This window comes from Phalacrocorax aristotelis, chromosome 10 (assembly GCF_949628215.1).
Source record: "Phalacrocorax aristotelis chromosome 10, bGulAri2.1, whole genome shotgun sequence".
Classification (NCBI taxonomy): domain Eukaryota; kingdom Metazoa; phylum Chordata; class Aves; order Suliformes; family Phalacrocoracidae; genus Phalacrocorax; species Phalacrocorax aristotelis.
In genome coordinates this window covers 7442939-7455556 of record NC_134285.1, presented here as the reverse complement: position 1 = coordinate 7455556, position 12618 = coordinate 7442939, and the positions used below count along the sequence as shown (strand labels likewise).

At 42.7% G+C, this 12618-nt stretch overlaps 1 long non-coding RNA gene across 1 annotated transcript; it reads right to left on the bottom strand.

The window, feature by feature from the left end:
- Positions 1-7973: 7973 nt before the first annotated feature.
- LOC142062963 (uncharacterized) lies at positions 7974-11790 on the bottom strand. The gene is made up of 3 exons (XR_012662592.1): positions 11391-11790; positions 10697-11262; positions 7974-8363 (listed from the first exon to the last, which is right to left on the bottom strand). It is a non-coding gene; the product is annotated as an uncharacterized LOC142062963 (long non-coding RNA).
- Between the last annotated feature and the right edge of the window lie 828 nt (positions 11791-12618).

The window sequence follows — 12618 nt, the reverse complement described above, 5'->3', positions numbered from 1 at the left end:
GTGTTTTCCCCTGGTGCAGGATGAGACTGGGGAACTGGGGGCAGAGCTGAGGCTGTCTGGGTGACCCTGGCTGGGCCATTGCTGTTTCTAGGGGAAAGCTGCTGAGGAAGGATTTGTAACATTTAGCATGTTAATTTTTGGATGTCACTGAGCAGGAAGGCAGAGATAGTTTGGGGGATTTGTTTTGCTTTGTTTAAGAGAAACATTCTTTTAAGTGATATTTTTGAAGGGCTGCTGATAAACCTCAACGTTGAAATCCAGTTTAATGGAGGAGGGGAGGTTTGCATGGGAGAGCCTGAGTTTTGGAAGAAAACCAATAAAGATCAACCTGCTTTAGCCACAAATTTCACATAGGCTTACAGAGAAACATTTCAGGCTGCCGTCTGCACAAAGGAGGTTTGATCTTTCAAAACTTGCTTTGTCAAAACGCCCTTTGCAGTGTGCAAGGGAAAGCAGCGATTATTTTTTATGCAGATTGCTGGGGAGGGTACAAACACCTGCCACTGCCTTCCTCTCACCATCCCAATGCATAGAGGAAGGTAACTTGGGGAGAGGGATATTGGCATTTTATTTGCTGCTATTTCAGTGTACAGTTTGCAAATTTTAATTCTGGCCTGATGATGTTGTGCAGCGACATGCAACCAGAGCTGTGTCATCTGCAGCAGGGGAGAAGAGCCACTTGTGGGGTAGCTCAAGAGATGTTCCACACTAGAAGTCCACAAAGTCACAGTGTCTTTCTGAAGATGAAAAAGTTTAAAAGAGTGATTTAAAGGTAAGGGGCAGACACTGGCTCATTCAGGGAGAACACTCTGCCCCCTCCCTGAGCCTGCCTTTAATATCTAATTATCAGGACTAATGACTGATTACGTGTCTCCAGTATTTTCGAACGTCAATAATTTCTGTACCAACATGCTTTACTGCTTTCTGGGGGAAATGTTATCTGAAGTGTGAAATTAACCATTCTTTTGTTATGAACTCACCACTTGGCCATAGCTGCTAAATAGTTTAAAACCTGAAACATATTTGAACTGTTTCCAAGTTCATCTAGAGCATGACCTTGTGTGTTTTAATAATTATAGTTTCCTCAGTAAAGTACAAATCTAGAACCAGAGAAAAAATGTACAGACAGCTGCAGGGGTGGGGATGGCTGACTGTAATGATGAGCTTTACAAATATAGCAGAAGGAAAGCAATAAATCTCCAAAACCAAAATGCCTTCTCATTTTAACCCCTAGTATGCAGCAATGCCCTGATGGTACACAGAAGCAGACGTCCCCGCAGGCTGCCCTGATGACGGTGAGGATGGGAAATGTGGAAGGAGAATAAGGAGGAGAAATAGGTATCAGGTTGAACTTTCTTTTCCCAGCGAGCTGCTCCAGTTTCAGATTTTTATCTCCAGCATACTGGTGTAAATCAGCTGAAAGCAGCAGGATTTACCCCTGCTTTGCAGAGACGTGAGCTGCAATCAGGCGCACAGTCGCGGTATGCATGCACATGTGAGTAATCCCATTGGAATCAAGGACTTGAAAGAGGAGCGCGCACATGAGTAATGTTTTGTAGATACAAGGGCTGGAATCTGGGCCACATGGCTCAGGACAAAGAGACGTGTCAGTTCTGCATAAATAACACAGGCATTCAGCTTCGAAACTTCAACCTAATTAGCAGGGGTGAAAGTCACTCTTTCCACCTCACGTTTAGGAAAGCGGGGACCAGGGCAGCGGGGTGACCTTCACAGCAGTGAGAGCTGGGATCAGCCCAGGTGTTCCAGGCTCCTGGCACCCAGGGAGCCATGGGTGCACAGCAGCCCTTTTGCTCAACGTCCGCCTGTTCCGATGGGGCAGCAAATGGGATCCTCACTGTGCAAGCAGGAGAGTGCTGTTTGGTGCTGTCACCTTTCTTGGAAGAAAAGCCTGCTGTAGGTACCATCCCTGCTGCAAGGGAATTTGGACCACAGTGAGAGGAAATAGCCTGTTTCTTCTCCAAGCACTTTCCCTCTGTATAGCAATCACCTCTTAAAGCCTCAGTGAAACAGGGTTAAAAACCAATAAAAGGAGAGCGCCAGTGCGACAGACCACCCAGGTCAGGGTGCATCTATCAGGCATGCATCACTCCATGTGATGTAAGTCTTCTCTTAGCCACTTCTGGGAGATTTGACCAGGAATACGACTAACATAACACTTGGCAAAGCAAAGACTAATAGTGTGATTGTTCTGTCGGCTTCTCTGCTTCTTGAGTAATATCATGCTGAGCAGTGTTCAAGTTAGCGATCTGAAAGGCCTTTTCATTATTGTATCGAAAACTCCTCTGACTGCAGATCTCTTAATCAAAGGACTTTTATGTAAAGTCACATTTTTTCCAAACCCAGAAAAGTTCAGGCTCAGAGCATAAACATTAGACTCATTATTTAGAAATAGCAAGTAAGTCCTTTGGGTTCTGGTATCAGATCAAAGCTAAAAAATTAAATTGCTTCAGAAAAAAAAAATTAGTTCATTTTGGGAATCAGCATATTTCTTGTTTGCTTTTTCATTATGTAGCTAAAAAAAGGAATAGTGAGATTCTGTCGGTGGTTTTCAAGTGTTTTCCAAAACTGGATGGATGCTGCATGCTAAGTACTTCACAGTCTGTGGAGGCAGAAAATATTTTGTTGACATGACAATAAAAACATTCTTCAGACTTATCAAATTATTTTCTCCTTCACCATCCACAGCCACAAGAAAGTACCATGATCACCACACTCCTGGGGAACAGAAACCTGTGCTCAGCTGACATTGCCTTTGAACTGAAGCACTGGAGCCTGCCCCGACACATGGAGGAAGAGATTTCCATCCAGGCTGTGGGTGAGGCTTGGGAAGTGGCCTCAGTTCAACAACGTCCCCCGCCAACGCGTGGCCTGGCCATGCTGTCCGAAAGGAATCACTCCTTTTGGGGCTGCCCAGTGGTAATTCATTTACTAATGGCAGTTTGGGCAAAGATAATTGGTTTATTATTTTTAAGGGATTTAGCCCCACTTCTTGGTCACCAATACTACCCTGTCTTCCACCAATCCTACCTATTTTCATACCTTCTCCCTGCTTGTGGTCCCCACCTGCTTTTTTAGGCTGTGGACACAAAAGTGATGGAGTTGGCTCTTGGCAGAGGAGCAGGATGGAGATGTGGAGATGGCAAAAAGCCATATCAGACAGATGAGCCAATGTCAAAGTAGACGCTTTCTGGAGACCCACTGCTGCTGGCAGCACTTCCTACCCTTCTGGTGGTGGTGAATCATAAATCCATGGTGCTGAGTGCCACACTGGCCACCAGGCACCTCAGGAGATGGGGGAGCAAGGGTAGAGGCAAGACTGATATTTGGGATTGCTTTTTCTTTACCATTTCCTTCCTGATTATCCTTTTTTCCCCCAACATCAATTACCTGTTGCGCTCACAAGGCAAATGTGACCAACCTTAATTCCTGCTGATTTTTGTGAACTTTGCAAGTGCCTCAGAGAGAGGTGGGACTCTCAAGAAGCACTGAAGAGAGCAGGCTGCCATGGGCTGAGGAATGGCAGAAATGCCCACATGTTTTCTGTTTGTGACACTGCCGCTGATGGGAATCGTTTGATCACACAGCAAGACTGGTTCATGCTACCTTTACACCAGTCCTTAAGATGTTTTCCTTATCTCTGACTTTCTGTGGTCTGCTAAGGTTTTCCCTGCCTGGTTCCTCTGTCACCTAGGAATGGCTTTGAGCATTTAAATCCTCAGGAAATGTGAGCTGTCTCCGTGACTCGGCCACGGTTTCCCTGCTCGGCTGTCATACAGCATTTCATCTTTTCACTTCTCAGGTCCCCATCTGTACAAAGAGGTTAATAATGAGAGGAAAACAAGCGTAGCAGGGCCAGCTACACACAGATTCCCCAAGTGTTGAGGGGCCACATAATTTCTTAAATGAATCTGTCACATGATACTCTTTTTTTTACCCTCCTTTACTGGGTAATTGAAACTTCATAGACATTAGGAATCTGAAACATGCGTAGCAGTTATTTATGTACAAATAGCCTTTTCACTGCAAACTGAGGTTCTTGTAGGGAAGAGAGTCCTTCCGTGAACACTGGAGTGAACAAGCACCTGTTTCCACAAATGTTATGATTCCCACAACTGGCACAAGCAGTTGGTATTCAGGGTATAAACGCACATTTTCCACCTCTGCTTTGCAAAATTAGCTGTGTTGTCCCTGATCAAACATCCTCAACCAACAAATTAATAAAGGTTTCCAAATGACCATCGCCTTCTCCCTCTAATAAGGTCTGCCTTCACCTGGCCTAACTTCTACCCAAGAATATGTGATGAGCACTTCCTATGGGCTCAGCACATGAAGGTCTGCAAGTAGACTCCGAGACTTGAAGACTCCCAACTAGTAGGAGATAGGAGGCCCAAGAATGCAGGTGGATGAGCTTGGGCCTCCAGGTCTTATCAAAATGGAGACGCATAGCTGTCAGACTTGGCACCATGCCAATGGAAAGGTGCCTGCTAAGGCAAGGGGATGTAATTTGACCTTGTAAGTTCAGTAACACGGGAACCAGTCACGCAGAAATCCAAGTTTCAGCAGGCGAGACTGCACCCTGGTGTTAGCTGGTCAATGGCTGCTCAATGCACAGTTAAGGTTAGGATTGAGCTGATGCTGAGTTGGCAGCAACACTGAATCATCTGGAATTCATGTTCTGTCTTTGGTAAGGAAAAACAATATGTATAAATGTCTTCTGGCAGCCCACTTCCATGCTCCCATTCAGCCCCTGACCCATTATTTGGGAAGTCACTACTTGAGAAAGCAAAAGTTAAATCAGTGTAGCTCTGGCTCAAGGCAGGGCATCAGAGGACAGCAGAGTCCAAGCTTATCTACTACTTTAGTAAAATGGTGTGATATTGTGTATTAAGCAGGGGAAGGGAGAAAGACAAGCTCTCCTGCAGGCATTGCTGGGCAAGGTGAGGAGACAGGCTGGGGGGAAGAACGGGGCTCCAGGGGGTACGAGTGGTTCTTTCCTAGATGTGCTTTCCTTAGCTACGTGCAACATGGTCTGATGGACCTCACTGATCATGCCATCATATCGCTGTCCACCATAGGGAGGTTGTGTGAACAAAACGAGCTGGTGCTGCAAACCAAGCAAGCAGCTGGCAACACGCACTGTAGCTGAGGGAGCTCCACACAGGCACCACCATCCTCCTACGTGGGTCTGGCCACAGACTCCCAGCCTCCATCAACCCCTGCACCCCACTCCACCGATAACATAGCATTGCCTCCATGCTGCTGCCTTCATATCATCGCAGAAAAGCTGTTTTTTGAAGAAACAGGAATAACACCAACACAAATGGCTCCCATCTGAATTGTTCATGGACCTTCAGACACCATCAAAGTCAGAAGCACAGTGTGTTCATGGCCAAAATCACTCACTCCATTCTCACACTGGGAGAGGGAAAGGTCAACAGTAAAGATATTATTCTGTGTTTGAAGGAAACACTCTACCAGAGACTTATTTTTCTTTCTTTAGAGCAGTAAATTGGCCATACCTGCAAAGGAACTGCAGTGATCCACTTCAGACCAGGAGAAAATTTATTTTATTTCATTTTAATCAGAAATTTCAGAATTTAAGGATTAGAAAGCATCAATTTTAAAAATGGAACACTATAAGATTTTATAACCTTATACTTAAAAGTGTCTGTCTGTAAAGATGGAAAAAAGGACATTATGAGCCTTTGAGGAGCACATAGGAGTTTAAGAACCAGGGAGACTTCTGGTTCTCTGAAACTCTTAACTGGTCACCTAAAGCTCTGGCCTATCTGCATTTTTGCAGGCAGTGCAGATGCTCCACTTGCTTTTCAAGCACAGGCTTCACCCTTCAGCCCCCCACTTGTTCCCTGCACACCTTGAGCCCTGGCCTTCAGTCTTTGCTTCCACATCTGGAGCCCCTTTCAGCAGTTTTCGTATGTCTCTGGGCTACAGCCTCTCTCTGTTTCATACCTGAATCTATCTCTTCCTTTCCATACCTACACTTCTAGAGTATCTCTTCTGGTATTACTTACTCCTAATAACACTACAATTATATTATGGACCCCTGTCAAGCTTTTAGGAACAAAGCTCGTATGAAGGATGCTATACAAAATGGACCTCTATCACAGGGGAATTTGTGCTGCGGTAAAGAGACAAGGAAGTTGTTTGATCATTACTCTTATCTAGAACAAATTGCACATAATAAGCTTTACTATTTTCTATCAGATTTTGTTCTTCAGACAGACACAATTTTTTAAAAATTAATCTGTATTTAACTGAATCATCTAAGTATATCTGAGTCCCCCAAATAAGATACTTATGTGCATTAAAAAATAAACAAATTACTAATTCACTGAATGCGGCCCTTGTTTCACTGCCCTTGACATAGGCTTAGGAACTCAAAACTTTTGTATTGACTTAAGATAAATGCTGCAAGACCATTAAGTAATCCATTGTTCTTATGGTACCTAATAATCTAGTCTTTTTATTTAAATATGATAGGAAGTAATCCCAGAGCCAATGAAAGCATGGAACGACTAGGTGCTATGTTCCACAAACACTATATGGCATAGAAGAGTTTAACTCCTTATCTGAAAACCAGTTGGCTGTGACCATATTAACAATTATATTATCAGTTTTACTTGGCAACATTTATGTGTCAAAATGTATCATGAGTTTCACGGCTTAGTTCCAGAAATAGGCTCTGATGTGGGTGACATCATACTTCTCCGTAAAACCTTATTTTTTTTGCTTTTCTTCCTTCCATAAACACTCATACTCCCAGCCCTGTGCTGAATCCGCTCAGGCCATTAAGACATAATGAGCTCTTCCCACCATTCAGCTCTATGGCCTGCCAGGAGGGTTGAAAAGTTTACCAAAACAGCATGGTTTGCTGCTGGAGGACAGGGGTCTTTGTGGCTCTGCTATGGTAGAGCAGAAAAAACCTGGAGGCCGTATTAAAACCATAACCACTGTGCAATGAAGAGACACCAAAGGCTGTCAATGACTGAATCGGGCTGTTGGTCCGCTGCATGATGTAAAAGGATAAGAATGTGTTATGACTGGGAGGTGTAACTCCCTTACTCAAACAACATCCCTGGATGAGCTGTGCAGATAGCTTAGCCTGGGGCAGGGAGGAGATGTAGTACAGTGAAAGATTATGAAAAGCCAGGAACGGGCAGAACTGGAAGTCTCCTCTCAGAAGCCTAACTGGAATTTTTAAGCAGTAAGCAACTAGATTCTTAAAAACAAAGCAGTAGAAAGTGGCATTGTGAAACTGCATTGCAAAATTCAATTAAGTGAAGATGCAAATAGCTATGCAATTGTCTGTTGTCTTGGAGCAGGGAGTCTGGGTGCTATTTTGATGATTCATGATCAAATATTACACAGTTTTTTCACAAGTGTATATCGGGAAAAAAATAAATTGTAGAATTCCTTTGTAACATTCAAAGAAGAAATTATATAAGGCATTCTTCTCTCTGCATGTTAATCCTTTCCTTCAAAATAATAATGAAGGATGGAGCATGTTTAAAAATACGTAATAAGTTGCCATGGTCATCTCAGTGCCTTCATGAACTGAGCCACAGACCGTTACATTTTCCTTTACTTTGAAGAGCCAGTTTCCCAGACCTCAATGTAACTGGGTTCTACCCTTAAAATCTAGAAAAACATCCTGGAAGCTATAAGCTGAGGCAAATATGTAGAAGAAAAAACCTGTCACTGAATTGAAAAGTTGTCTCACGAATCACTCAGGAAAACTAATCTAAAGCAACTAACCTAAATTTTGAAATTGAATGGGGCATTAAACTCTGGGGCGGCATTACGCAAGTTTTAGCCATTCCAGTTGTGATTTAATTTACTTTGGAAAAAAGTTAAGCAACAGTGAAGTTAAGGAACTTCTGTCAGAAGCTGAAGAGAAGCTTTATAATATACTTTACGGTTTTTAGGGTTTTTTGGAAGCTTCTATAAGCTTCTTCATGCAAACAGCTCTTCACTGGGCAAATAGCATCTGAATATTGGGATCTCCCTATTAATTCCTATACAAGTTTGGAAGGGACACTGGCTTTTTCTGTGATGCTAAGAAGCCCAAAATAAATATATATTTAAGAATTTCTTGGGGTTTGTTTTTTTTTTCTTTTCCATTTCCTTTTTTTCCCAAAAAAAGCCAGAGGCTCAATGAAAAAAAGAGAGGGGAAAAATACAGTGGAATTGCAGAACAAACAAGATGGCAAAATAACAGAACTATTTTTTAATAAGCTGGGAATTTGCCTCAATATGCAGTTCTTGGAGGAGAGGCAGTTTCTGTGAGCTGGCCGGGTTCCCTGTTGCAGACATATGGACACCTGGAAGAAAAGAGAAAAGAAAGTTTTACTGTTGTATAATCCTAAGGTTACATTTTTGTGACAAGCATGCATGCTCCTTATTAAGGAAAGCTTGAAAGATTGCAGAACCTGCAAACTGCAACTTTTACTGATTAAATGATAAAGCGGTATAAAACAGGGATCTTTACTCTCCCTGCAAATGCAGGATGATTCCATTAACTTTGAGGGAGCTACAGAGTCAGAAACTTGTTTTTGAGAGGATAGTCCAGCTGGTGAAAATAAAACATACTGAGAAAAATGCAGTGGAGATGGGGAGGGAAAAGGGAGGGAAAAGAGAGGGAAATGCTATAAATAAGAGCTATATTTGAATTAAACTCTTCTTGATCTTTAATGAGTTATGGTTCCTAAGGGAAGAGAGGAATAAGAGCTGTGATGAGGGAGACAAATACTTGTTGAAGATTCAGAAGATATTTTCCAGGGTCCCAGCCTTGAGGCTGAATGGGAACAGAGCTGGACTCACTTGAGGAAAAATACAAGATTAATGAGGAAAAACACAAAATGAAAGAGAAGAGAGATGGAAAGGTATGTTTCTCTCACTGAGACTGAGCAAGAGATAGGGAAGGATTAGAAGCTAAATATTATTCATGTACCAACTTTTTTTTTCAAACCTAAGCTATGGAAAGCTCCTTAGATCTGTGATGATTTTGCTGGTCTTTCTAAACCTCAGTTAGTTAGTTACTAATTCTCTGTCATTGTTATTTATTTTAATCTATTAAATGGAGGCTAGGACTAGCTGTGAAGCTGATGGGAGGGAACTCTGGAGCACCACAGCATCTCCTGGAGAGGTGATACAGAGCATGTTCCAGTGGCATGATGTTGTGGGGGTCCAGGAGAGGCTGGGCAAGAAGAAGAGTTGATGCAGTTTGTCCTGGACTCTTTTTCAGTATGAGATGACCTGAATTATGCCTAAATGTTGGCAATTGGCCTCAGCTGCTTTACAGGGTTCTCTGGTAGATCTGGGCACTCTCGCTGGGGACATCTGTGGTGAATAAGCAAGAGCAAAAGAGCCAGTCTGCTTCATCAAATGTTCTCTGAGCTTTGTGTGCATTTATTTTGTTAGTCGTCTTTTCTTGTTGGGATCCAGCACAGCACCGCACAGAAGCCTCCCTTTATACAGGATGTCTGGAAGTGGACATTCAGTCCTGCCTGTGACTTTAATAGAAGCCGAATTTCTAGAAACAAGTGAGACAGTGGGGAAATCTCAAGCCTTCTAAGTGCACCAAAAAGGAAGGAGGGAGGAATATTTCCTTCCCTGAAGAGACTTCCTTCCTTCCTTGAAGAGACTTTCTATAAAATGGAGTAGTTCTATTTTGGGCAAAGTATATGTTGATGTGTATGGAAGTACATCACTCAACTAGATTTCATCCATCAGTTGTGACATTGATTTCTTAAGGGAAACATGTTTTGCCACCAGGATTTACAGCAGCAGTATTACTAGTACTCATTTTCATATTCCATGAGCTGCAACTACATCAACCTAAACAGCAAGGTATCTATTACAAGGCAGTATGTGGTTATCTGAAGGCAATATAAGAGAGTCATACATGTTGCAGGTGTTTTACTGGAGTGGTTCAGAGGCACTTTCTTATTAGGGGTTGACACAGATGTGTTTGTACATTTTAGAATTCATATTGGATTAACAAACCTCTTAACATATGCTTGCCGGGAGGCTTTAAAAGTACTACCATCCCCCTCATGATGTTCCTGAGGTGCTGTTCATGTGCTCCTGCATCAGGATTTAGACCCTTTTACAAAGACCTGTAAAGCATGTTTCTAAGTCACTACCAGCCCATGTCACAAGTTTGTCAGAGCACTGCTTAGGCCCTGGGATGGCCCAGTCTCTGGTACTGGTAAGGATGGGGAATGCAACCACCTAAATGGTATCTTCAAGCACTGGGCTTTGTTTTTCACACATAGCCTTTTTATTATGTCTTCCAAGTATTTGGTAAAGGCAAAAATACTGAATAATCTACAACACTGAATAATGGGACTTTTGAAGGAATCTTGTTCCCACTGGCATACTGGAAACAGACATTGTAGGAATTGGTAGGATTTTAGATCTATAGATCTAGTATCTGCTTGGCCACAAGATAAAGATAGAGCCAAACCTCTTCATACCCTAAGCATAGTGAAAAAGAAGGAGGTAGGGTAAAGTCCAATATGTCCCCTGTCAGCAAGACCTGCCACACTCAGCTAAAATTGATCAAAGACCCAGCCTTACTAAATCACTAATTCAAATAGAAACATGATGGTGGACATTGATGCAGAAGAGTAAAAATGATGTTTCGGCCCACCTAGTCACCAAGGTTTGCTTCACTCTGTGTCCGTAGTGTGGTAGGGCACCTCTAGCCCACACATCACTCCCACACCTGATGGCTTCTTCATACCAGAAGTGGAGCTGGAGGGGACAGGTAGCAGCACTCATGATCTATCATGAACACTGGATTTACGCAGTCACATGCATCCTGTCCTTGGATGTCGCAAGTCAACATCTGTCAAGAAAATGCATTTGTCAAACGTATCTGTTGACTTTTCTGAAGAAGTTGCACAGATGCTCACCTTTTCTTTCTAAAAAAAAAAAAAAAAAAAGAAAAGATTGTGTTGCAGCCAACACTGCTATCCGAGCTCAGGAACAAATAAATGTGTGGCTCACCTCCAAGGGGTTTTCCCCCTTGTTTCCTCACAATTGACAAAGAAGCCAATGTTGTTTAAGAATAAGGCAGGATGACAAATCCATGCATGTGCTCTACTTTGTAGCTGTCTGAGCCTGCTGCTGCAGAGTTTTCTCAAGAATGACAGAATTATTATATATTTCCTGGCAGAAAAAATCTAAACTGATGCCCGTTTTCTTCCTTCTGCCCTGGGAATTGCAAGGAAAAAAAAATCAATTGTACCCCGGATGGATTAAAACAGGAAATATCATCTAAAATGCTGGAAAAGTTGGTTGACATGCAAAGAAATAAATTAAAATAATAATTCAAATCTTACCAGTGGACAGATTCCTGCTGTAGTTTCATAAGTGGATGTAAAACTGGAATAATCTCAGCAGAGTAATTGTGTTAGTAGTATCCCAAATTACTTCAGTTCATTTAATGACATCCTTTGGGATGTTTATTAGCATGAAATAGTTGAGTGGGGATTGATTTTATAGCAGTTTGAAATACATATCCAGCAGAGGAACTCTTGGCCAATTAGAAAAAATACACAGACAGGTGCCCATCAAACATTCACAGCATGGTCTTGATCTTTGTCAGGATTTTCCTAATAACACGTGACAAATTAACGTAGTCCATCTCATCAGGGAACCTGCAGGGCTTGTACGCAAAGGAAACTCAGCTGCCGCATGGAGGGAGCCCACGCAGTTCATTGCAGCCAGAAAGAACTGCTCCTCTGCTCGCTAGATGCTCTTGCGTGCCTGAAATTTCCCATCTCTAGGGAGTCAGTCTTGAAAGTTAATCTGGAAGGGCTACAAGGAGTTTGCCATGGAAGCTGCTACTGTGAAGTTATGATCTGATAAGAAGGAGAGACAAACCAGAGCCGGCTAACAGCTCTCTTCCTCCTCCTGGCTCTGCCACTTACCTCTGGCTGCCCTTCTCCCAGATTGTGTGATAGGATGGAGAAATATGGATTTGCGATTGCATGAAAACTACTCATAACCTCTGACATGATTTCTGGCCTCTCATATCTTAGAAGCCTACTTAAATTGCAATAAAACACTCCAAAAGTCCCCCCCTCTTCCTCCTGTTTCCTGTAATTAGAATTATGCTCTGCCCTGACTCTCATAACGACTCTGGGTTTATTAGCTACCCACATGTCAAGCAATTTCTGCCAGAAGATCCATGGGTGAATGAGAAAGAGCAGTACTGAGAGAGTTGGAGAAGAGTTTGCCCCTAGAAGAAAGGTCTGATGGCATCGCCATTGAATTTTGATGATGAAGACTGGAATATGTCCTTGGATGTTTCTGTGAAAAGGAACCATCTGGACATAGTCCTGGGCAACCTGCTTTAGGTGACCCTGCTTGAGCAGATGGGTTGGACATGATGACCTCCAGAGGTGCCTTCCAACCTCAACTATTCTGTGATGGATGCTGTGAACCCACTGATGAATTTTGTTTTGTCCAAACTATGCAATTTCTTACTCCCTTAGTTACCTATTTCATGTATTAGAAGAAAAAAGAACTTCCTGCCTCACACATATCTTGTGCTGAGACAGACCG